Below are 26,958 nucleotides of genomic sequence, written 5' to 3' on the forward strand. Positions count from 1 at the left end.
AAATAATGCTGATCTGCTCTTATACATCGAAACCTACACAAAAAGAAAAGAAAAACACCAACGGAGACTTCCTACTGCATGATAAATGGGGAAACGGACATTCAAATGCTCTGGCATACATTTTTAATGGCCCAATTGCTCGATTAATTCCTTTCCCTTTCCCTTTTTAATGTGAAAATTGTCATAATTCCTCCCAGATTAGTATAGATACAGGCCGACAGTCTCTCCTGCTCAAGGTATTTGCAGGACATAATTCATTCATAAAGCAGTAATGCACTCATCTATCATCCAAATTTTTTTTTCCCCCTCGCCCTCTCTGTTTCTGCTCCGGGCTGTCTTGGAGTCTCTAGGCGCTGATGTATTAGCCAGCATATGCAAGCTATGAATTATCAACTGAAAGGAGTCAATTATCCACTCTAAAAATGAGTGTCTGGGCACCAATAGCCCGGGGGGCCTTTTTTGTATTTACGAAATGATTTCATGGCATGTAGAGGTGGGGGGAGGAGAACTTATTCTTGCCCCCCCACTCCTCCTGCCCCATACTGCCTTAACCAGAGCCAAGGAAAAAAATGGAACATTTTGAACTTTTAATGCAATAATCCATTTTTATATACACCTACTTTTATGACTGATTTCAGCAAGCTATAAACTAGACTTGTCTGGTGGCCATATTGCCCTGCCTGCCTCCTCCTCTATCTGGTCTCAGCTCAGCTTTCAATCAAAACCCAGAACCTAGGCTGACTTCAGTAGCTAATAGACTGGATAGGAAATGGAATATTGGATAGTTTTCTAGGTCCCCAGCTACTGGCCTCACGCCTTGTCATCTCTATAGACATTGATTTTTCTCTCGCTGCCTTTTTTTCCCCCCCTTTTCCGCTAAGAGGCTGAGGCCTACCGAGAGAGAACACCAAATCGGCAAAACTTTCATTGAGTGGCATGGGTTGCGCTTAGGGAAATGAGGTCATTAGATGGAATTACAGCAGGTTTTGATAGCTCGGTAATAGGTTTTAATGATGGAATTTAACACCGGGCCCCCACCAGGGACAAGTTTGATATACATTCGGACAGGCCACTTAATAAACCTCCGCTCAGCACTTGAGCCGAGGAATTTAGGTGGCTCTCAAAGCACAATCCTCCTTAACCAATCCAGCGTGTCACAGACATGTGGTTTGTTTGGGGTGGGAGGAGGGGGGGGGGCTCTTTATTATTGTTTTCAGAGCAGTTGATTGACCTCAAATTTGTTGTTCCTTGAAATATGGCTAGGATGCATTTTTGGAACATGGTTTCCCTCGATTGCAGACCTTTGTGTTAGACTTTAGTGGCTGCTGTTGTCTTGGAGCACAAAGATCTCATTGTGCTGGTGTGGTAAATTGTTTGGAAGGTCTAAGCGAGGAGCTGTTCTTTAATGTGTTTGTTACTGACAGGTAAATTGCAGGTTAAGTGCAAAAAGCAGCATTACCGGAGGAACCCTTGCTTCCGCAAAGCCACATTGGCCTCTAATCTGAATACAAAAGCAGGGAAGGAATTAAATTTGACCCCCGAATACACTGCTTGTTCAATCCCAGACTTATTTAGTAAGCTCCTTTCAGATGCCTTCTGTTTGTTCTGGGCTCACCTCAAGCAGGTAGAAGAATGCCCACAAAAGAGAGCTCTTGACGCGTAATTGACTGGCTCAAAGCTGGTGCCATTACTTTTTATGGCCCAACAATACTAGGGGCCGGTCTCAGGATTTCTCGGAGGATTGTTAATTTAATTTGTTTTTTTGAAAGGCTCTTATACCATGATAGCAACTATGTGCTCACATTGCTAACGTGAGAAATCATCTTCTGCTACTTAGGCGTGGAATTATGATGACTGCACTGGGGGAGGGGGAGGGAATGGTTCAAAATTGTAGGCAAGAATGGGTGAAATGGACGTTTGTACAGAGGGCCAATCCAAGGCTTATGTGCCACTTAAATAGGCCTTAATTGGCAAATAGGCCTCATAAGGGCTGCCTGCACCGGGGTGAATTTCATTCTCAGTGAATTTTATTATTTCCCCTTGAAAGTGTAGAATTTCTAAGTCTAAGTGGCAGGGGATCCACCTCTCCCCCAAGTCCCTTTCTTTGCAGAACCCAAGATCAACTAGAAAATTCTTGTTTGGCATCCCCCAGAGTTGAACACAAACAGAAGGAAATGGGCTGTTCTCAGTGAGGGGAACTTTTCAATTTTGCCCCTCTAGAAACCCTCTAATGCCCAGCTTTGGTGCCCTCTGGGATGCAGAGTCCAGTCAGGCATGCTGCGTTGTAAAGGAGTTTGGTGGTGGGTCTGAGCAACAGTGGCTAATGGCCATGTTGACAGGCCTTTGCTACTGTTCATTTTAACAGTTGTTACCTTTCCACGTGCTGCGTGAGGCGTACATAACAAACCCATATGTAAATAATAATAATAAAATATAAAGTAATCATAGAAAGGTAGGGCTGGAAGAGACCTCAAGAGGTCATCTAGTCCAACCTCCTAGAAGCGCAAAGTGATATTTAGTGCCTTACTTTCAGGCTCTCAAAGGAGGACCTTGTGGTATCATGGGAGAGAAAGTTTGGTCCAGAGGTTAAGGCACTCACCTGGGGTTTGGGAACCCAGCGGTTCACTGCTCTACTCCACCACAGATTTCTTGGGTGACCTTGAAGTCTCTCTGTTCCCCCATCTGTAAAATGGGGATAATAGCATGGCCCTGCCTCCCAGGATACTTGCAGTGTAAGACTGAGATACTCCCATGCTATGGTGATGGGGACAAACAAGCAGAGCCCTGTTTTTTCCCCGCAAATGTGAAATAAAACGGAAAAAATCTTGTTCCATGGGGTCGTAAGCCCACTCACACACATTTGCTCTGGCCCCCACTCCATAACTATGATAGCAGGGCAGTGGGCCCAGGCCTGAGCAGCGCTGTGACCCCCATGCTGCAAATCAGGGGAGCAGGGCACCAGGCCCAGTCCTGCCGGACACAGGAGCCACTGCTGTCCAGGGTGAGTGCAGGCCAGGTTCACACACAAGCCCTGGGCCTAGTCCCTCAGGACTTAGGAGCTTCCCTTGCCTGTGTATCATGGGAGTATGGGACAGGCTTTCCCTCCATTCCCCCACACCTAGGCCTCTTACCTCTCCAGGGGCAGGACCAACCACATGGGGATGATAAACTGAAATAAAATGAAATTCCCCAAAATTAATATGAAAACTTAATTAAAAAAATAAAAAGAATTTCACAGGACTCTACATACCACTACCTTGCCTAGAGGGAAGGGGCTTCCCAGTCAATAATTAATTTGGCCCCAGAACAGCCCTTTCATACCGGAGCACAAAGGAGGAGTGATTTGCCCAGGGTAACACAGGAACCATGGGAAGAGAACCCAGGAGCCAGACTCACTCCTAGCACAAGCGAGTGCAGCTCCATTGACTTGAATGAAGTTCAGCTGTCTGACGCCAATGGTGAATTTGTCCCTAGATCTCTGAATCTTCTTGTATCTGAACCACAAGACCATCCTTCCTCATATAAATACTCCCGTGGGTGGCTGAGAACTCTTCATTGTTCCACTGCAGACCAGAGTGACATAGTTCAGTTGGGAAGGTCTCATTACTTCGGGCTTACTAGGTTTTTTAATGAAGATATTGCTTTTATCTAAACCTTAATACATTTCTTCAAGTTCTTCCTAAGCCAGAAACCAAAGGTTTGTTGGTTTCCTTGGTAACTGACTGTTTATGCAAATTTGGGTCCTGAGCCTAGGAGATGCTAACTATCCTCAACTCCCACTAGCGCTCTCGTAAATTGAGGTTACCCAGCCCCTCTCCACAAGTTTTTCAAGCGCACAATATCGCGCTTGGACAATTCAAATGGAATATGACCTCCTGTGTCATTAAACTGAGGTGTGACAAACTAAGTGAGGCACGCCAAATGGATGATCCACTTGTGATAATTTAGTTACCTACAGCTATTTCATAGAATCGTAGGACTGAAAGGGACCTCGAGAGGTCATCTAGTCCAGTCCCCTGCGCTCATGGCAGGACTAAGTATTATCTCTAGACCATCCCTGGCTAATCTGCTCTTACAAATCTCCAATGATGGAGATTCCACAACCTCCCTGAGCAGTTTATTCCAGTGCTTAGCTACCCTGAAAATTAGGAAGTTTTTCCTAATGTCCAACATAAATCGCCCTTGCTGCAATTTAAGCCCATTGCATCTTGTCCTATCCTCACCGATTAGTGAGACCAGTTTACCTCCCTCCTCTTCGTAATAATTTTTATGCACTTGAAAACTGTTATCATGTCCCCTCTCAGTCTTCTCTTTTCTAGACTAAACAACCCCATTTTTTTTCAATCTTCCCTCATGTTTTCTAGACCTTTAATCATTTTTGTTGCTCTTCTCTGGACTTCCTCCAGTTTGTCCACATCTTTCCTGAAATGTGGCCCCCAGAACTGGACACAATACTCCAGCTGAGGCCTAATCAGCGTGGAGTAGAGCGGAAGAATTACTTCTCATGTCTTGCTTACAACCCTCCTGCTAATACATCCCAGAATGATGTTTGCTTTTTTTGCAACAGTTACACTGTTGACTCATATTTAGTTTGTGATCCACTATGACCCCCAGATCCCTTTCCGCAGTACTCCTTCCTAGGCAGTCAGTTCCCATTTTGTACGTGTGCAACTGATTGTTCCTTCCTAAGTGGAGTACTTTGCATTTGTTCCTATTGAACGTCATCCTTTTTACTTCAGGCCATTTGTCCAGTTTGTCCAGATCATTTTGAATTTTAATCCTATCCTCCAAAGCACTTGCAATGCCTCCCCGCTTGGTATCATCTGCAAACTTGATAAGTGTACTCTCTATGCCATTATTTAAATCACTGATGAAGATATTGAACAGAACCGGACCCAGAACTGATCCCTGAAGGACTCCACTCGATATTTCAGCAGCATTCACCCAGCAGTAAAATGTAACAATAGCCACCATTGCCATTTGCACAGGCTTTGCAGGTGACCATGTTGGAGAGATAGAGCTGAACCACCAAACCTTGACTCAGATTGAGATCCAAAGTCCCCCAAAGATGTTTGGATTCAATGAGCTTGGTTTGATGAAGAAGCACAGGATTGGGGCCTGTGTTCTGTTCTGGGGCATGTCCTGGGGAAGGAGCTGCAATTCCAGCAGGAGGGATGCGCATGTATGGAGGGTGACCAGAGGTTCTAGGACTGGTGTTCTGATTTGGGGCCATCTCTGCTTCAATACATGTTGAGCAAAATGCTATTTCTCAAATAGAGGAGATTTTCCGTTGACAGTCAGTGGATAAGGTACTGGGGTGGGAATCATGGGATAATCTCTCCATTATCCTTGCGGTGTGACCTTTAGCAGCTTGCACCCCCCTGTGTGCCTCAGTTTCCCCAACTGGAAGATGAGGATAATTTACTGATTCTCCTTTGTAAAGCATTTAGAGATCTATGGCTGACAAGTGCTTATGATTATTATTCTGCCAGTGCAAGATCACCTCCTATACACCCAAGAGAGCATGGGGCTAAATCTGTCCTCATGAGAAACTCCCATTTCAGAAGTTGGCCTGGTATCTGTTGTACTTAAGCTGCCTTTTGTTCTTTTGCAGGCAAAGCCACCCAAACACATTAGCAGCTCTTCCCTTTTTTTAACCCAAATGTCCTAAATGACTTGCCAGCTAAAATGGAATTAGAGCTAACCATAAGCTACATGGGCTGATAAAAGCTGTCTGGTTTTAAATCCCTGATGAAGCTAGGTAACGAGCTTGCAACAAAGAAGAAACTGCTACTTTTGGCAAAAGTGGGCTGATTTACAAAGGGCATCTTTCAATTATTTAAGGAGCAGTCAGTAGCGCCATAACTTTAAGTATGAATCAAGTGGCATGACTGAAAAATTTGTCACAGTGTGTTAGATCAATGGTAATTACCTTACTGACACGAGTAGTGTTATTATTTTACAGGGCTGCAAACAGGATCATGGACATGAGGAAACACAAACTGCAGTCTGATCAATACACTCTGAAATATGACTCTCCACGGTCCAAAATGGAGTTTTCGAGCCAGGCAAACCATTATAGACTGATCTCTCTCTCTCTGCCTTAGATGGATGCCCTGAAGTAAAACACAGCAGCAATTGGTCAACTTGTTTCTGGCTTTGAACAGGCCAAATAGTCACTTATTATTTTTAAGGACAACTGTGTGCAAATAAAAAGTCTGAAGCAGCCAAACTCCGGATGAGGGAGACGGGGAAAGAGGGAACTTTCTTGGGTTGTATTTATTGTGGAAAACCTGAGATTCTGAAATCTGCTGTGGATATTCAATTATGTTTCAGTAGCTATTTGAATGAAGTTCACCCCTGTGCAGAGAACTATGTCTGTGTCCGTACTGCAATCAGGGGGGTGATTGTAGCTTGAGTAGACATACCTTGGCTAGCTTTAACCTAGTTAGCTCAGGTCCCGGAGCAGCTCAACCATGGAAGCATGTGTGTCAATGTGGGTTAGCCTCGTGAGTAATTACTCAGGGTACACCCAGCGTGCCCATGGCTTCACTGCTCCAGTATTAAGCTAGCTTAGGTTGGTCTACTCAAGCTACAATTACACCTTGCGAGTGCGGTATAGACAAACCCTCAGTGATGCTTAACCCTATAGAGCTTAAGTGGAATCTAAGTGACGGTGGCTGTTGCCCCTTGGCTGAGTGGTGGCTGGTCTCTGTTGTTGGAGAAACTGGTGACAGGCGGTCAGTCATGGTGTAATCTATTTATTTGCACCACGTAGCTAGAGTGTTTACACTCTACACGAAGGTTCAGTGGCTGTTGAACAGAGGTGTTCATAGCTAACTCCAGAAGCCTCCATTCAGTCACCACTGCGCAGCTCCTGGTCTCCAACCACCTCAGAACACACCCTCTCTCTTGGAGCCATGGGCGGTGCGTATCGTAGGCTGGGGGAGGCTGTGCCTCCCCAAACAACCCAGCATGGCCCCACCCACGATCTGCCCAGAAGGCCCCCTCCGGCTTGCCCTTCCCCCTTGGCTTCAGACCAGGTGGGCTCGCTGCTCCTCTTCGGGAAGGAGCTGGGGCTAGGGTGGCCATGGCTGGCCTGTGGCCGGGACTTGAGCGGGGCTGGGGCTATCCAGTGCTGAGGAGCTGCACTGCCTGGCACTAGGGGAGGGGGCTGCTGGGGCTGGGGCTGTCTGCCCTGTGCCCAGGGGGAAAGGGTGTGGGCGCTGGGGCTGCGGCGGGGGGGGGGGGGTGGTGCGGGCCACCCACTTGGCTGGTGTTCGGGGTTGGGGGAGGGCAGTCCAGAGGGGCTGCACATCACCCGGGGGCTGGGGGAGCCACCCACCCCCTGCCTGAAGCACTCGGAGGGGGTGGTGGCTCTGGGCGCCAGCAGGGGAAGGGGAGTGGGTGGGGTGGGGCCAGCCAGGGGCTAGCCTCCCAGAGCTGGCGGGTCACCGCCGCCCATGCTTGGAACGCTGTTTGGGGGACACTCAGTTCCCCCTTCGTGCCCAAGCCCCCAGACGCTATACCTGCAAGACCCCCTAGTCCAAAGCCATAAGCCCACCGCTACTCTAACAAGGCCTTGCGCTGGCTGTTTGTAGGAGAGAGAAATTTCCACCCTAAATGAGTAAGTGGCAGAGGAGTGTGAAACTTGTGACACACATCTCAGGAAAGCCCTTGCCACTTTGCCCCACGACCTCTGAGGAAAAGTTAAGAAAACAGGGCACTCCAAACTGGAATTTTTCCTTCTGAAAATATTGAAATGAAACATTTTAACATTTTCAAATCTTGTTTCCCCTAAAAAGTTTCAACTCCACTATTTTTGTCAAAACCGAACCTTTCCCGTGACAATTTACAGGTTAGACACATGGGGATTTTCTGACAAAAATAAAAAAGATGTTTCCAAAAATTCCTGATCACCTCTGGTTGAAACCCTCCCCCAACTCCCTGAAGAGGCGCGAAAACATTTCCCTGTGTTTACATTGTGGTTGGTTGTATCTTGTGCTGTGTAGTAGAAATAATGACCATGACATTGGGTACCATGTATTCGTACAGCACCTAGTACAATGAGACCATGAACTGGTTGGTTTCTAGGTGCTATCAAAATATAAATGTTAAATAACATTTTTTATTTATTTATTTTTTTTGGTGGAGATCAAATGCTTCAGCTTTGCTTTGGTGTCTAACTGTCTGCTACTTGATTTATCTAAAGACAGCACACTCTTGTAGAAAAAGATAATGATCACAACAATAACAACAGTAGTGGAGTACATCCCCATTGTGCTAGGGACAGGCTCTATTCCAAAGAGCTCGGGTTCTGATACCGACTTTCCCATGTGATATGGGGCAATTATCACTTAACCCTGCTCTATTCCTAAGATACTGTTCTCAGTCATGAACATTGGGTCTGCTTCTCTGGTGCAAGAGGAGAGTCACGTTCGTATTGCTTTAATAGTCATGCCTTTTATTATCAATGTCGGACATCGCAACCATGTTCTTCAAAGAGCTTTCCTAGTGCCCGGACGGCCCCTGCCTCTAACATGGCCTGGTGGGGGCCAAAATTAGAATACTGCAGGAGGGTACATTTGTGATATGCATAAGGTGGGCTTTTTAGGAAGAGGGGGCTGCAGCAAAAAGGAAGGATAGGTTGCTTGGAATGCTTGCCATTCAGAGGCAAGGCAGTGTTGGTTAATGAAGGAGGGCCTGGACTGTGACACAGGTCACCAGGATTCTAGTGGACGCTCTGGCAATGACCTGCGGTAAGATCTTGAACAGGTCCCTCTGGCACCTCTGTCTACACGCTGTCCCTCTGTCTACACTCTAGCATGGGTATGCCTATTTGAGCTGGAAGTTACACCTTCCAGTTCCAATGTAGACACACCCTCTGTGTCTGTTTTTCCCTCCCACCATCTGTCTTTCTCCCCTTGTTTGTGTGCATTATGATAGTCTTTAACTACGTGATCCACAGGAACCCTGACTCATTCAGTACAAAAGACGTATGCACAAGGGGGCCAAATGAATGTTGCATCGGCCATGGTCAATTGGTCTTTTCCCAACTTTTGAGTGCTTGACTTTGCAACCTAAATAAAGTTTTTTTAACATGGGTTTTTCAGTATGTGATTATATTCATACTCTGTGTACCAAAGGCAAAGCCACAAGGATCTTATGATAGACCTATGCTTACCAAGCATTATTTGCTATTGTACATTACCAACAGGTATCCTGGGTGCTGCAAAGAAAACACATAGAAGACAAGTCCCTTCTCTGAAGAGCTTCCAGTGGAAATGATGGACTTGGCAGACTGATAAGTATGAACCATTTACTAGGGGCAAGGAAGGTTATAGGGCCTGGATGTATGACGATGTAGCTGCTCACCTTACACTGTCCTGGTGTTCCTAATGCATTTCTTTTTCATTTAAAGTATAGAGGTGATGGCCACCACGTTGATCAACACTATGGACTGAACCAGTGAATTCCAGAGCTCAAAGCCTGCAACTTGAGCTAAAGGGTCAAGCCTCTGTAACTCAGGGGCCATAATAGACTCATACCTTTTTCGCACTGGGCACAGAGGGAGACTGTAACGGGGTGCTCCCATGCCCCGCTGGGTTCAGCCTCTTGGTCCTGCTCCCTCAGTGAGTCAGGACCACTTCAAGCTGGTGCAACACCCATGTCTTTATTCCTGTGTCCAGTCCCCACTACCAAGCTCTATGTACAGATTATTTACACGTTTGGCCTACCACAGGCCTCAGTGGCAACAGGGTAGCAGGCTCCTGGCTCCTTCTGAGCCTACTTTCCCGTCCTGGCCTCCACCCTCATCCACAGACTCACTTCCTCCCAAGCTTTCAGCCCGTTAACAAGGCTGACAGATGTGGCCAGTTTCCAGGCCAGTCCTAGCTAGTGGCCCAGTCCCAGTGCATTTCCCCTGATTGGGGCTGGGGTGGCAGGAGCTGATTAGGGCTTCCCCTGCAGCTCCCTGCCACACACCTCTCCCTGCAAGTAACCGCCAGGGTGAAGGCCTGGGTTCGGCCCCTTCTCCCCATACCTGGGTGGTGATTTCAGGGCAGCCTACTACCATCTGCTGGGAGGTCCCCTGAATCCTCCTCGCGGGGTTTGTCAGTTCCCCACCCACAAAAGCCACAGTGTGTGTGTGGGGGGGTGGACCACCCCATAGCTCTACTCCTACCCAGAGGTCTGCACACCAACCACAATCGGGCGGTTGCCCTCCTGGCTGCTCCCCCTTCTTGCCTGGCAGGGGAGCCAGGTGGGCCTGCCCCCCACACCAGCCATCCTGGGTCTCTGGTGCAGATACCGAGCCCCAGGGGGCCTGGCCCTCGTTGCCAGGAGGATCCCCCCGCAGGCATTCCCTGGGGCCTTCCCCCTTTAAACCTTGGACCTCCTCTTCTGGGGTTTCCACAGCGGGGGTCTCCTTCGGTTGCTCGCTCTCCCCTTCTTTCCTGTCTTCCCTCTGGCTTTGTCGTCTAGTTACAGTACCTGCTTCTGGGGATCTGAGTCCTCCCCCTCACTGGCACTGAAGGGCATAGAGGTTCCCCCGCCATTTTCTGGGGGCTTCCCCCTCCTCCCACCCGAGAGTCTCCTCCAACAGCCGTCAGGGCAGGAGGTATGGGAGGGCTGGCTGTGGGGGGGGGGGGGGGCGGGGTGCAGGAGCCACGGAGGTCAGGGGGCTGGGGGTGTCTGAGGGGGTGCAGGAGTCAGGGCTGGGGTTGGGGGGGTGCAGGAGTGAGGGCTGGTGGGCCAGGGGGGTGGGGGCCACCTCAGCCCCCTGCCCTTAGCTGCTCCTGTTCGGGTGTGTGTCTGTAGGGGGCAGTGCGCGGGGTTGGTTGGGGGGAGCTCGGGGCTGGGACAATCCCAGTCGCGGCCGCTGAGTTACCTTACTTGGCTGGCTGGTGGGTGCGTCCCTGCCCCGCCGCTGCTCCTGTTCACTGCCAAAGGGAGCTGTGGCAGCAGCCGCTCGTGAGAGCTGAGACCCCCTGGCCTGCGGCTCCCTTCCCCTGGCTTTTTTCCACAGGCCACCAGCAGCAGGGCATGCCAGGGACTGCATCTGCGCTGCCCAGCACCTTACAGCGCGCCCCCAGCCGGCCCCTCACCTGCCTGCCTCCCCTGGCTGCCTGCTGTGGCACGTGGGGCTGCCAGTGCCAGCCTGCAGCAGGAGCCCCGGGAGCCAGCAGGAGCCCAGCTCACCGGTTGGGAGAGCGCACCACACGCCGCACCTCCAGCGTGGCTCTTAAATGGCTCCCTCCCTGCTCTCCCCCACAGCTTCTGCCCCCGCAGCGGTCCCTCCCCGCAGGGGGCGTTGGACGGTGCCCGGCCCTGGGGCCCCCTGTACTTGTGGGGCCCCGTGGCAGGGCATTGTGTGTTTCATTGTAAATCCGCCTCTGGGGGTGGCAGTTGTCCCATCAGAAGAAAATCAGGATCTGAACCAAAGAATTAGCTGCCAGGATGGAGAGGAGGTCTTGGACTTTATAAATGTGATGTAGAAAGAAGCAATGGGTCATGGCGATAGCTTGGATGTGGGGAAAGAAGGAAACAGAGGAGTCAGAGATGACCCTGACCTAGCTGGCCAGAGGGACATGAAGAATGGTGGTGTGGGTAGTCACATTGGAGAATTGGAGCTATTTCAAAGAGGGATTTGGAGGAAAGGTGATGCGTTCAGGTTTGGCCTTACTGAGTCTGTGATGGCAGCAGAACATCTGAGACAACATCACAGAGACAGTGAGTACAGTGGAGTTGAATGGAGGATGATAGGTCAAGCATGGAGAAGAAGACTTGCAAGTCAGCCACATAGAAATATGTTAAAAAGAGAGACACCAAAAGATGAGGTCACCTAGTGATAAGGTATAGATAGAAAGTAAGAGATGGCCAGGGAGAGAGCCCATGAGAACTCCCACAGACTGTGATTACATCATATCTAATGTAGGGTTTTAAACCATACTCATCAACTTCATGGTTTTCATTTATCAACTTAATGTTGATAAATACAAAGTCATGCACATTGGAAAACATAATCCTAACTATACCTTTACAATGATGGGGTCTAAATTAGCTGTTACCACTCAACAAAGAGCTCTTGGAGTCATTGTGGGTAGTTCTCTGAAATCATCCATTCAATGTGCAGCAGCAGTCAAAAAACCAAACAGAATGTTGGGAATCATTAAGAAAGGGATAGATAATAAGACAGAAAAGATCATATTGCCTCCATATAAATCCAGGGTACATCCACACCTTGAATACCGTGTGCAGATCTGGTCGCTTCATCTCAAAAACTTATATTGGAATTGGAAAAGGTTCAGAAAAGGGCAACAAAAACGATTAGGGGTATAGAATGGCTTCCATATGAGGAGAGATTAATAAGACTGGGACTTTTCAGCTTGGAAAAGAGGCGACTAAGGGGGGGGTATGATAGAGGTCTATAAAATCACGAGTGCTATAGAGAAAGTAAATAAGGAAGTGTTATTTACTCTTTCTCATCATACAAGAACAAGGGGCCACCAAATGAAATTAATAGGTAGCAGGTTTAAAACAAACACAAGAAAGTATTTTTTCACGCAACGCACTGTCAACCTCTGAAACTCCTTGCCAGAGGGTGTTGTGAAGGCCAAGACTATAACGGGGTTCAAAAGGGAGCTAGATAGATTCATGGAAGACAGGGCCAATAATGGCTATTAGCCAGGGTGGGCAGGGATGATGTCCCTAGCCTCTGTTTGCCACAAGCTGGGATTGGGTGACAGGGTATGGATCACTTGATGATAACCTATCTGTTCATTTCTTTGGAGCACCTGCCATTGGCCACTGTCAGAGGACAGGATACTGGGCTTGATGGACCTCTGGTCTGACCCAGTATGGCTGTTCTTATGTTCTTATGGTCATCAGCATAGTATCTAAGCACCATGATAACTCATGAATAAAGGGGATGGACCGTGCTCCTGACACTGGTGGGGGGAAATATTTGAATAAAGCTGCAGGCTACGTTTATGATAAGCATAAGGGAGAAGTGTTCTTCCGGTGCACATTGTTGGATGGGTCACTTATATTACAGGGAGAAGAAATCCCTGGAATTATTGTCATTCCTATTCCTTTTTTAAGTGCCATTATCAACACAGGATTCTGGGCCACAGTGGGAATCTGAGGTCTGGGTTTTTTGTTTGTTTTTTAAGGACCACTGAATTGTCTGACTCTGTTTGGGTCGCTGTTGGTGTTGTCTAGCTAAGTTGTTTTGGCCAGGTGGAACACCCACGTTACGAGAAGAGTGAATTTGGTCCACTTAATTTTGGGCTCTCTGGTTTTGTTACGGTGGAGAAGGGGAGATGGAATGGCTGGATAAAACACGGCACTGGGAAATGATCTGAGTTGCAAAAAGTAATGTGCAGAGGTAGGAAACCAGAATGCGGCCTAGCACTCCTGAGGTGAATAGTTCAGAAGTGGCCATGTATTATTTTGGAAGGGGTCACAAAGTAGGGTATAAATTCATGTACACCTTACGTTGTGACCTCATAAAAGTGACAAATGGCTAACGGTGCAGATAACAGAATTCATAAGGGAAATTTATTGGCCACTCTTGTGGTATAAATATATTTATACCATACTAGTGGGAAATAAAAATACATCAATAAATCATATTATATCTACAACTATACTAATAGCATGAGTAGCTATAGGTATAACCAACATTTTTATACCGGTAGACACCGCCTCTGGCAGAGTGCAAATAATAGCGGCATAATGCACTTTATTTTCATCAGTTAGAGATGGTCATGCATATCCCGTTTGTGAGTTATATAGATAGAGGCTTATGAGTTATGGTCCCTACCCCTGCACATATAGTAGAAATGTACAATCCACTGCACGTTTAAGACAAAAGAGTAGCACAGCATCAAATTCACTTCGCACTGAGGTTACGTCTACACTGCACACGCTGGCCCTGACGCAGGGTTGAGCCCAATCCCCACTTCCATCCACACACAGATCAGTCTGACTCAGATCAGCAAGCACTCAGGACCCAGGCCCTAAGACCCAGCTGGGGCTTGGGGAGGGGTGGGGTGGATCAGAGCCCAAATCCAGCTGGGACTTAGGTCTAAGCCCTGCCATTTTGCACTATGGATGCAGCTCATGCGGCAGCTCCAAGTCAGAAGGGCTGCGTAGTGCAGTATGGATGTGTTAGCAGAGCTGTGAGACCCGGATCCAGTGATTGTAAGCCCAGGTTTACAACGCCGTGTGGATGCTCAAGCGTAGGCTTGGAAACACTAAGTCCACAAGCCCAGGTTGACAATGCAGTATAGACATACCCTTAGAACCAGTGCCAGCCCTCGGTTGGAGTAGCACCAGTGTAAGTCAGAGGAGAACTGGGCCAACGGTAGTTATTTCACTAGTAACTTATAAAAGGAGGAATTGCTTTCAACAGACTTCATTAAAAAAAAATAGCAGTTTTCGAAAACAAAGCTCCAGCTAGGGCCCTGATCTTGCAACCTATTCTATGCGAGCAGCCCCCTGTGCCTGTGTAGAGGCCCCATGCACTCCAGTGGGGCTCCGTGAGTTCAAGGGTTCACCAGTAGGGGGGAGGTTGCTGCCTAGGGGACTAGGTTAGGAAAGATACTAAAATTTCCCTATCTCCCAAGGGTAGGGTGACCAGATAGTAAATGTGAAAAATTGGGACAAGGAGTGGCAGGTAATAGGCTCCTATATAAGACTTAACCCCCTAATATAGGGACTATCCCTCAAAAATCAGGACATCTGGTCATCTTACCCAAGGGGGTTGTGAGGCTTTATCGATTAAGGCTTGTGAAGAGGGTTTTTTTAATCCCCCACCCATGGCAGCCACCATAGAAATGCAAAGTCTTGTAACAAGCTTGTGGCCACGTGTGAACTTCACAGCAGTCTCTGTACTGAACACCACAGCGTCTAAGGACCTGGCCTGATGCCCCTTTAAATCAATAGAAAGTCTCTCATTGACTTCAGTGGGCTATGGATCAGACTCCAAACCCACTTTAAGGGGTTTATGATGCACAGTTGAGAAAATCTGAACAGAAAATCCAGCAGAAAGGGCATTGGCCCACAAACACATGAGACAATTATATTTTCATAGATTTCAAGGCCAGAAAGGACCATTATGACCATCTTGTCTGACCGCCTGCATGACAAAGGCCAGAAAGTTTCAACAATGAGTCCTGCAGCTAGCCTAATAACTTATGGTTGAACTAGAGTGTTCCCTCTGGAACGAGACCCAGTCTTTGTAAAGAATCCACTGAGTGAGACTCTATCGCCCCCCTCAGGAAGTGGTTCTAATGGTTGATGAACCTCACTTACACATCTGCATCTTGTTTGCAGTCTCAGCTTTGCTGACTTCAACTTCTGCCCACCGGAAATTATTATGCCATAGCAGAGAGCACTAAACAGATTTCTGATACCTTGCCACTGTGTAGGTAACTATAGACCATGAACAAGTGGCTTCTCAGCCTTCTCTTCACTACGCTAAATAGATTGAGCTCCTTTACTTTCTCATTGACAGGCGTGTCTTCCAGACCACGAATCCTTCCGGTAGCTCAGCCCTGAATTCTCTCCACTTCTTCAACATTCTTTATACAGTGTGGACAATAGCACTGGGCACTCCAGTCCAGAAAGGCCTCACCAATGCAATATACAATATGCAATCTCCTCCCTACTGCCACTCGATATTCCCCTATATATACATCCAAGGATCATGTTAACCTTTTTGTCACCGGGTCACACTGGAAGCTACTTTTCATTTGGCTGCCAACAATCACACCTAAATCCTTTTTGGAGTGACTGGTTTTCGGGATGACTGCTCCTGGAAGAGCTGGGAGTACCATCAAAAGTTAAGGCGGTTGTGACCTCTCCCAGCAGCACCCTGATCACTGACATCGCTGCAGCATAGAAAAGGTCACAGGCTCATCTGAAAGAAGCCCTTAACCACTTTCTACTGGGGGATTACAAGCAGCTGGGTGGTAATTACTAGGTTATTGATACAACTGGGAGGATGTAAGTGGGAGGAGCTGGAAGCAGGGGGAGGAGCTCAAAGGGTGAGTTGTATGAAGCCACTCCAGCTGCAATATGCCTGTTGTCCTGTTCTGTCTGCAGAAAAACTGTGGACTAAAAGGTGCACGAGGTGAAAGGGAAATGGCTTGTGCGTGTTTATGACTGTGAGGTGACAGTTGTCCATCGCTTTCCATTTTAGGACCCTGCTTTCAATTGCTTATAACTTGGCCCAAATGTCACTGTTTGGGCCCGAAAGTTTCCACAGCTGTGTTGGCCTCAGGCTGAATTGCTTTGGCAAGTTTCAGCAACAATGGCTCAGCTGTTTCCAAGAATGAGACTGAAAAATTCTTATATCCCATTTTGTTGAGAAGCTCCAGCACCGTCATTCTTTGGGGCGGGGGCTTGAAATTTGGGAGGGGGAATTACCTGCATGTCAGGGACACTTAAATTGTTTAATTCAGCCATTCCTTGACTTCTGAGTGCTTGACTTTGCAACTTTAGCATTCTTTTCCCAGACCTTTTATTTTTGCTGCAGTTTGTATAACAAGTAACAGGTGCCATTCCCAAAGGAGATAGAATCTGATCCAAAATTCGTTGAAGACCATGAAAAGACTACCATTGAAATCAATGGGTTTTGGATCAGACCCATATGGAGGCTTTAGGTTTTCCAGACGTGCATCATTACAATATCGTTCATCAGCACTAAATTCACTTTGAATCAAATCAAATGAATCGCTTCTTGTCTTTATCTCAGGTTTCAGTGACTACAGATTTTCACCAGGGCTGTTATTTATGTGGTACGTAAGGGTACGCTGCATTTTGGGGGAAGGGGGGGGGGAATAAAAAGGAAACAGTCTAAATTGTTAGTTTCACACAATATTTTGGTGTCATTATTGAAGCACCAGCTTGCTTGACTTTACAGAGTGAAAAAAGGAAGAAGGAAAAAAAAGATTCCTTCCTCCTAGCGCAATGAAATAAGCTGTTATAGTGTTTTTCACTTTCAGCTAAGCTCACCCTTTTTAAACAAAGGAGTTATGAATTTGTTTTCCAAATGCATTTTTTATCATGAATTTTATCAACTTTATTTCAATAATAATAAAAAACAAGCAATAACGTATTATTCTGTCAGAAGGGGAGGAGGGGCTGTAATGCACTGGGGAGCCTTTGTTAAAATGTTTAAGTATTAATTTATTTCATGATGAATTTTCAACTGTCATTTTCTTAATAGCGTGCACATGAAATAATCATGTCTTAAAATGCACGGTAATTGAAGGACATTTTCATTTCATGATCACCAAGGGAATCCTAGTTTGAACCTTCATGATTTAAGGATGTGTGCACGGGGTGAGTTGTTTTTCTTCAATTTCTTCTCCGTTCCCATCTGTTTTAATAATTCCTTTCCAGTTTATCGCGACACACACTTACAATTCTTTAATTTTTGGATCTAAAAGACTCCAGATCCTGCTCCTTCTGCCCGGTGTATCACAGAAGCAGGACAATAATTGGATCAGCAACTGGGGGAGATATTCTGGAGGGAAAGGATAGCATAGATAGTTAATGCACTTCTGTATCATCAAGTCTTGGTCTTCAGATTAGTTCAGTCACAATAGGTCAGGCCACTCAAATCCAGGCACTTACTGGTTTTAAAATCTCTCTATTGCTATTATTTGTATAACAAAAGTGCATAGAAGCCCCCACCCACAATCAGAGCCCCAGGGTGCTCATTGCTGCAGAAACACATACTAACACCCAGTCCCTGCACTGGGAGATCTTATAACCAAAATATGCAAGTCAAAAGGTCTCCAGGTGGCTGGAGGGGTCTGTTCATGTCCAACTTGTTCCATGAATGGGCCTCGATGGAGAGGATAGATGAAGCAATATAGGGAATGGACTGAGAAGAAAATTCAGCAAATGGGCACTGATATTTGGCATGGGGCAGATCGTAAAATGTCCTAGCTTCATGATCTGTCCCCACAGTGCCTTGTTAGTACTAATATCTGGCTTATATAGCTTGTTAACCACCATAATCTATTTTAATACACTGTCCTAGAGGGAAGAGTCATGGTGTATAGTTGGTGTGGAAAAGGCCTTGTTTTAAGGGCTGCTTAATGAGTTGCTACTCTGAGGTTCTAGCTACATTAGAGAAACCTTCTAAGCTGAGGCTAAAGATGGTTGTGTGGGTAAGACTCTGGCTGGAGACCCAGAAGATGTGGTTCAGTTCCTGGCTGTACTGCAGACTCCTGCAGTGAACTTGGGTCAGTCACCTTATTGCTCCGTGCCTCAGTTTCCCCTTCTGTAGCATGAGGGGTAGCAATAAATCTATTCTTTCAGCACAACAGGAACACAATTTGGATGAAGCGACAAAGTATGGGTCCCTGGTCAGGAGCAAGAAAAATTCAAGCTGGAAATATACCCAAACAGCCCTCGTGTTTTGAAAAAATGCTCAGATACATCCCTTTCACAAGGTGTGTGGGAAGAGGGTAATGTTCTGAATACTGGAGATCGGGTGATATCTACTGCCCAGCTCATAAATAGGAGGCGTTTTGAGCTGGATCCAAACTTTCGGATCTTACTTCTCTAAGGGGGGAGGGTTGAACCAGAACCCAGGTCTAAACACCCCCTGAGCCAGAGCTCAAGCTGAACATCATGGCTCAAGCCCATTTGTATTGCTCATGCGGGCTGCACCTTCCCTATAGAAAGCTTCAGTCTCCAGTGTGACAAACTCCGCATTTGTCTCTGGCCCAAATATTTTCCTGTCAAGAGGAAACAAACCAAAGGCAATTGTTTGGTGAGTGAATGAGCCCTTTGCCTTTGGAGGGCTGAACAACTGAAAAAGGCACTGAGGCATACTTTAGGTGTGAGGCTAATCAATGAAAGCATTCTCTATAGCAGTGTTTCTCAACCTGGGGGTCTGGGGTCGCGGGACTGGTTGAGAGCGGTCACAACAGGGCCAGCATTAAAGGGTAGGAAGCAGAGCAATTGCCCAGGGGCCTGCAAAACTAATTTACATGTTTCAGCCCCGGCCAGCAGGCCCCGGGCCCTGGTCCCAGGCAGTGGGGCTCAGACCCACTGCCCGAGGCTGAAGCCCAAGTTTGAGCTTAAGATGGGGGGGTTTCCATCATTTTTTTCAGTCCAAAGGGGGTCACCAGCACGAAAAAGGTTGAAAACACTGTCTGACAGCATCCGTTGCACGCTCTAATTCCTGATTATCGCTAAATCTCAGTTCCCCCTGATGCCTAGTGTACGGTGCCTTTCCTGCTCATCAGTGGGACAGTTCAGATGTAATGGGATGGTAACATTTTCACAAATGCCTATGTGAGTTAGGCACTTAGGCTCCAAAATCACTTGGGTGCCTTTGCAATTTTACCCATAAATCTCCTATTTCCCTCAAGTGACTATCAAGTGAGCGCCTCGTTTTCTTTCTTTGCAGGCACAACTTCTGCTTCTGGCAGCAGTACAGTCTAGGTGATAGCACACAGGCTTGGGAAGCAGACCTGGTTTCTAGTCTGTCATTTGATATTAACTTGCACAAGGCACTGAACCTCTCAGTTTTCCCATCTGCAAAATGGGGATAATGATACCCATGTCTGTAAAGCCCTCCTGGAAAAACAGTTTGATTCAGGCCTATTGAACTGAGTGGCAAAGTTCCATTTGATTGCCACAAGAGAAACATTGGCTATGTAAGTGATCGGGGCTGTATGTAAGAAAGATCTTTTATTTGCTTTTCTGCTTCGTGAGTTCAGCACAGCAGCTGTCCAAAGCCTGGCCTTTTTAAATCTTCTCCATGGGCTGCACCACCTGGATAGGACTTCAAAGCCTTGCCTTGTCTAAGATACACAGACGGCAATAAAATATAATTATTAAAATTCCAGCACACACTTCTCTCTGTGGGGCAAGGAAGCCAGAACATAGATCTGACAGCTAGTCACTCTGCTTAATGCATAACTGGAAGGTGTCCAGATTTTTCGGTGTATTCTGTGTAGAATAGAACAGAACCTCTAGCCCTCACTGAAAATCCCACTCCCAAGTTTTACCATGGGTAATAACCCACGGATAAAGTTCCTTAGCCCCTCCACCCAGGAAACAACAATAGCTTCGCATCAGCATTAAGGCCCTGAACTAAAGCCCAGTGAAGTCAATGGAAAGATGCCTGTTGATTTCAATGGCCTTTGGATCAAGTTCAGAGAGATTTGGGCATGAACCAGGCAGAAGACCAGCACAAGACTGATGAACCCCCGATGCCTATAAATGTCACCCATGACACCTAATGCTGTTGCTGCATAGCGGAAAATGAGCGTAATTACTCTGCTAACACTATAGCTGAGAGAGCAGCAAATCACAGTGTCCTTGCCCCAATTAGATACTTTAAAAAAAAAAAAAAGAAAGAAGATGTTTATCATGATCAAATTCACCTGTGTTCCACCGCGGATTGAATTTAGGCACAGTACCCAATCTGCACCCTGCCTGATAATTTAATTTGTATAAGCGAAGGTTCATAAGGACATTATCTTGTGGGTGTCCCCCCCCCCTTAAAAGCAATCGGTATTTTTAATTTGCTGCAGGCTTTGGGAAAGAAGGTGTAACTTCAGCTAGTGACTAATTAAAACTTACTCCTGCATTGAGCAGCCGGCTAATCAGCTCAGCTCCAAAGTGGGTGGTCTAAAAAGTGAGTTTAACAGACCAGACAAGGGTTTTTCCCAGTCGGGGTTTCAATTTGAATTGAGTGAGGCATGACAATACCACGTCTTTGTTGAGCAACTGCCCGGCTTAGTACTGGCACCTTCTTACAGTGTGATTTTGTTTTTATGAGCTGCTACCCTCGTTTGGTAAGAGGGTAAGGCATGAATTTGAGCCAAGGGATTCAGATCTGGATTTTGATCCGACCGGTTGGATTTTTAAATGTTCACAGCGCTGGGCTAACAACTCCCATCAGCACAGATGGTAAGATGGCCAGTGCAGGGTGCTTTTGAGAACGCTGCCCTACAAGGTTTGGGTCAGTCTGTTATGAAGACAGATGCCATGTGCAAATTTCTGAGCGGGTCCTGTACTGTGAACATCCCACATTCTGCTGTTGCTTGGGCCTGGGGCTTATGGGTCAGCTCCAGATGAACAAAGGAGAGTCTAGGGGGTTGCCATTCTGCTCTGACTTGGCAACTCCCCAGCCATCTTGCCTGCACTCCCCCCTGAGTGGGAAGGAAACTCACCCTCAGCCTATAGCCTCCATCAGCAGCTCCCCATTGACAACTGCTTTAAAGGGGAAGGGGCTTTCAGCAGGTTAAATTCCTCCCATACCCAGAGAATAATAAGGCCAACCCTGGCAGGTGATAAGGTTGCCAGGCATCTGGTTGTCGACCGAAACAAAAGGGACCCTGGTGGCTCCGGTCAGCACCACTGACCTGGCCGTTAAAAGTCCGGTCGGCGACACAGCAAGGGCCCAGGGTAAGGCAGGCTCCCTGCCTGCCCTAGCCCTGCACAGCTCCAGAAGTGGCTGCCAGGTCCCTGCACCCCTAGATGCAAGGGTGGCCAGGGAGGCGCCGCACGCTGCCCCCACCCCGAGGGCTGGCTCCGCAGCTCCCATTGGCCAGGAACCGCGACCAATGGGAGCTGCGGGGGCTGTGCCCTCAGTTGTGAGGGCAGCACGTGGTGCCTCCCTGGCCACCAATGTCCCTAGGGGCTGCACTGCAGGGACCTGGGAGCTGCGGTAAGCACCACCGGACCCCGCACCCGCACACCCCAACTCCCTGCCCCAGCCTGGAGTCCCCCCCCACACCCAAACTTCCTCCCAGAGCCCACCCCAACTCCCTGCCCCAGCCTGAAGTCCCCCCCCCACACCCGAACTCCCTCCTGAAGCCCACCCCCCCAGCACCCCAACCCCCTGCCCCAGCCCCCTCCTGTACCCCAAACCTCTCATCCCCGGCCCCACCCCAGAGCCCACATCAGCAGCCAGAGCCTGCACTCCCTCCCACACTCCAAACCCATCGGCCCGAGCCTGGAGCCCTCTCCTGCACCCCAGCCCCTCATCCCTGGCCCCACGCCAGAGCCCACACACCCCCAGCTGGATCCCTCACCCCTCTGAGTCCCAACCCCCTGCCCCAGCCCAGATCCCCCTCCTTCACATCAAACCGCTCATCCCCAACCCCACCCCAGAGCCCACACCCCCAGCCAGAGCCCTCCCCCCCCCGGCACCCCAACCCCCTGCTGCAGCCTGGTGAAAGTGAGTGAGGGTGGGGGGATGGAGCGAGCGGAGGTGGGGCCTCGGAGAAGGGGCAGGTCAGGGGCAGGGCCTCTGGGAAGGGGCGGGGCAGGGGTATTCGGTTTTGTGTGATTAGAAAGTTGGCAACCCTAGCAGGTGGTTGCACCCTAATGTAAGGCCCGGTGCTTAAGGCAATAGTCTACTACTTAGGAGACCTGTGTTCAAATCCCCACTCCACTATAGGCTTCCTTTGTACACGTTATTTAGGCCCAGTTCCTCACAAGGAGGTAGGCACCTAAATCTCTTTGAGGATCTAGGCCTGAGTCTCGCTGTGCCTCAGTTTCTCATCTGACTAATGGAGATAATAGCACTTCCCTCCCGGCCAAGGAGGTTGTGAAGAAAAATATATGAGAGTGTGAGGTGTTTTGATGCTACAGTGAAGGGGGACAGATAAACACCTTCGGTGGATGCTGTCCTCTGCTCACTTTGAACCCAAAGTTACATCTGCGGCACTCTGGTGCCAGGAACAAATGGGGCCTCGCTTATCCCGTGTGTCTCCTTTCCAGGCGCTACATGCCACTTCACCCCCATACCTGGCTGAGAGCAGAGGGAAGGAGCTGATTGAAAAGCTTCTAGCTGCAGCTGGCTACGTGATGCATGGAAGGGAAGGTGCCTTCCGTCTGAGCCAGCTCCAGAGGGCGAGAACGTGGCTTGCTGGGCAGAAGCCTGCGTATGCAGGAGCGGGCGGCTCGTAGGTAGTGACATGCAGGCTTGCGCACACCACTCTGTTCCTTGAAGAAAGGAGGGGTGTGAGCATCTGCTGGGGTCTGCTGCCAAAATCTTAGCCAGGCCCCGAAACTGGCAGACCACACCCAAGTGAGTAGGGAAGGCGGGACCTTACCTGTGGACGGGTGGGCTTGTGGATTGCACACTCGATGGGGCTGTGGGCTAGCAGGGTGCTGACACAGTTTGCTTAGTGGGGGGACTTTAGGCAAGACACTGTATGCCCAGGCCCCCCAGCTCTTCACATGGGAGAAATACACTCACAGGGTTGGTAAAAGCTAGCTCAGATGCTGTGTCAATAAGCACCACAGAATAATCATCCCTAGCTTCTACCTAGCACATGTCATCCCCAGCCCTCAAAGCACTCTAAAGAGGAGGAAGGAGCACTACCCCCATTTCACAGATGGAGAAACTGAGGCCCTGAGCAGTGAAGTGACTTGCCCAGGCTCACCCAGATCCAGGATTAAAACCCATGGCTCCCCAGCCCCAACCCAGTGCTCTGCCCGCTAAGCTACACTCCAACGTAGGGCCAACTTTCTCCATTTGGGGCTGTTGGTACTTTGCTACCCCTCTTCCAGCCAAGCTCTTGTGGGGATGAAGCTGTGGAGAGCGGCTCCTTGCGCCCACTTAGCCCCCATTTTCACACTGCAGGGCGGGGTTAAGCCTCAATCCTCCTCTGGTTCACGCAACCTCCTTCCCCAGCTCCTGCCTCCCCCAAATCCTCCTCCGGCCCCGCCATCTCTATTCCCCTCCGCTGCCGCCACCATTAACGCGGGCGAGGCGGAAGAAAGGAGAGGGAATGACTGATCGCCACGAAGGAAAGGAAGATTTATTAGTGTTTATCCAGAAATACCGGCTAGCCTGCTGCTGAGCCAACTGCGCACAGCGGGCTGCAGATTGGGGATTTGCACCGACTCCGTCCCCGGCAAGGCCATTTATCACGCGCCCAGGAGAGAGGGTGAGGGAGGGGAGAGCGGCCTGTGTGGGCCCAGAGACAAGGCAGGGCGCGGAGGGGGGGCTCGTGCAGCGGCAGCTGGGGGGGCCCAGCCCAGCGCCCGGCGTGTGTCCCCTCGTGCACGCTCCAGCTCCTTCTCCGGGAACCCCTGGCTCTGCGGCTCTTGCTGTCTCTCGCTCTGACTTCAGCCCGGGCCGGGCGATCATTTTTCTCCCTCGGACTCGCTGAAGCAAGCAAGGCATGTCAGTGCCTGATGAAACCCCATTTTCACTGATTAGCTCCGTTAAAAATATTTCATTTATCAGTGCCAAGATTTAAGTACTTCCCACTTGCGGGCAGCCGAGTGTGTCCTGTTGACTATGTAGCACGGCAATTTACATTGGCAGTGACAATGTTATAGCAAGCACTAATGTCCTCTCTTGCCTCCTAGCCTCCCCCCCCCACGACTCGAGACCAGCAAAACAGAGGCCTATTTCATTTCGGCACGGCCTTCTTCTCATCGGCTGAAAGAAAAGAAAGACGGGCGGGGGGGGGAGGGGGGAAGGGGGGTTGGGGAGGGAGGATGAAGAGAAGCTCTGATGTGGCTCTCTTTCTATGTTAGTCATTCGCAAAGTCATAAATTTCAATTTCCTCCCACTCGGTTCCATCATTACCTGGGCCTCCAACAACTTTTGCACTCATTTATTCCCAGATAGAAATGCAATTTCCTCTGATATTTTGCAAATGATACCTGGATGGAACTCCATTTATATTTTGCCAAAAGAGTTATTTCTGCTCCTTTGGGTTTGGGTTTTGTTTTGTTTTTTTAAACACCTTTATTTGCATCTCATGTGTTTGGTGTCCCCGTCCCCGTCCCCCCCCACACACACACCCCTTCAGCATATTAACAAACTCAGGCAAAGGAGACATTCACTTCGTTTTATTTCCCAATGTCCTGCTAAAGCTTTTTAATACACTAGGTTGTTTTTTTTTTCTTTAAATACCAAAAGGGTGGAGGTGGGTGGAAGGGGGCAGGGAGTACAGGGCTGTCGGCTTTGTGAATGTACAAAGACAGAACGGCAACATTAAGGCCACGGAGTATCGCGTCGGCTGAAATGAATCGGCTGAATTTACAGGGCGCTGGAAAACCGGTGGATGAAAGAAATGGAATCAAGTCCGGCTCCATTTTTCAAGCTTGCTGACAAAGTGCATTAAATAAAAAGGATGTTTTTGGAGCCCTGTATCTGTCAGAAGCCAGCATTCGGCTGAGGCATTGGCTTAATGGCTCATACCTGGCCCCCGCTCCTGCCTGAAATTTGATAGCAAAGCTGGGGGAGGCGAAGCAAAGGAAATGAGAAACCCAAGATCAAACTTTTAGGGAAATGTAGCCAGAATAAAAGGTGTGGTGAGGATATGTAAGAACACGTCTTACTCCAGCTCCCAGGGGCCAGCTCTTCAACTAGCATAGATTTATATGAGTTTTGGATCTGGACAGTTTGTTTAAATGCTGCTCCATGATACAGAGCTCAATACAAAAATCCTCATCCTACCACAAATGTGAAAATTAATATGGCTACATCATGACGATTAGGATATTTAGAGATGGCAGTTAAAAATCTTGAATGAGACTCAAACCCCTGATATGGGTACCTTTGCCTACTTCAAATCACAAATTGTTGGTTTCCCATTAAAAATCCCAAATAGCGTATAAATAAAAACTGAGATGAACAAATATCTCTGAAAACTCATTGTTGAAACACTCTGAAGGGGGCCAGATGACTCAGGAAACTGAAATGGGTCATGTAGCACCTTTCTACCCTAGGAAGCTAGTCCAGTTGCAGTCCAGGTCAACAGTGATTGAAAGACTTTGATATCTGATAACTTGCTGGTGGCCATTATGAAATGAGTTGTTAACTTCATGAATCATCAGTGCCTAGAAGACAAGGGTCCCCATCCAAAGAAGGGGCCTGGTGGGAAGTCTTAGCAGGCAAGCCCAGGACTGAATTACTCCCTAGCTCCTAGAGTGTGGTCCTTCTAGCACAAGGTTGAGATCCACTGGCAAGGAAAGGGGAGAAACATCCAGTGTCTTCTGCAGTCCTGGAATTCCCAATCACTCAACATACACACAAGGGTGGCACAAGCCAATCTGCTGTGAAAGTGGCTTCTCCAACTTCCAGTGCCCATAGACTCCAGGGGGAGAAACAACTGTGGGTGTAGGAATCACGCTGGGTGTAACTGGGTTCAGTAGGACGTAACTACCTACCTATGAACTGTAGGGACTGGAGATGGGCCTAAATTGCTAAGATCTGATCTGAGTGTTTGTCCATATTCAGGGGCATCTGAGCCCTTCGCTAAGGGCTATCATGCCCAAGGGTCTGTGCCCAGAAGTGGGTGCTGTAGAAGAGGTGCCTCCATGGCACCAACCCCACCTCCCCATGACCCCTCTTCATGGTTGGGGATCCATGTGTATGGGGAAGGAGTGGAGGCAAGCTCTGGGCATCATTTCCCATGGCAACCAGAGGGGAATCTGTGCAAAGGTTAATATGCTGCCAACAGAGCCCCCCCTCTGTGTCTTAGACCCTCCCTTCAGTAGAGGCTTGGAGGGGCTGTCCCAGACTTAGGAGCCTCCTGACAATGTGTCTGCAAAGGACCCACATTCCTAGGAACCTCAGCCTTCTGCACTACTTAATCCCCACGTGGCTCAGCATCCTCTGTATGCCACATATGGCTCTGCAGAGCTCTGAACAGGACAGCACTGACCAGCTGGAGGTGGGCTGAGTCCATGGGATATGCTGCTGCATAGATCCAGTGGCCCCCAAGCCTCATCACTGCAGCCGGTCAGGGGGAAGCATCCCTCCCTTCAGATACTGGCTCTGTGCACAACACAGGCTGAATTTCACCCGGCTGCAGTTCGTTTCCACTAGCCCAGATTCTGCTGGGGCAACCTTGTAAATCTGGAGTCGCTCCACTGAAGTCACACTGGATTCACACCAGTGTAAATGAGATTAGAATCTGTCTTCATTAAAATTTCTCTCGGTTA

This window comes from Lepidochelys kempii, chromosome 8 (genome assembly GCF_965140285.1).
Source record: "Lepidochelys kempii isolate rLepKem1 chromosome 8, rLepKem1.hap1, whole genome shotgun sequence".
Lineage (NCBI taxonomy): Eukaryota > Metazoa > Chordata > Testudines > Cheloniidae > Lepidochelys > Lepidochelys kempii.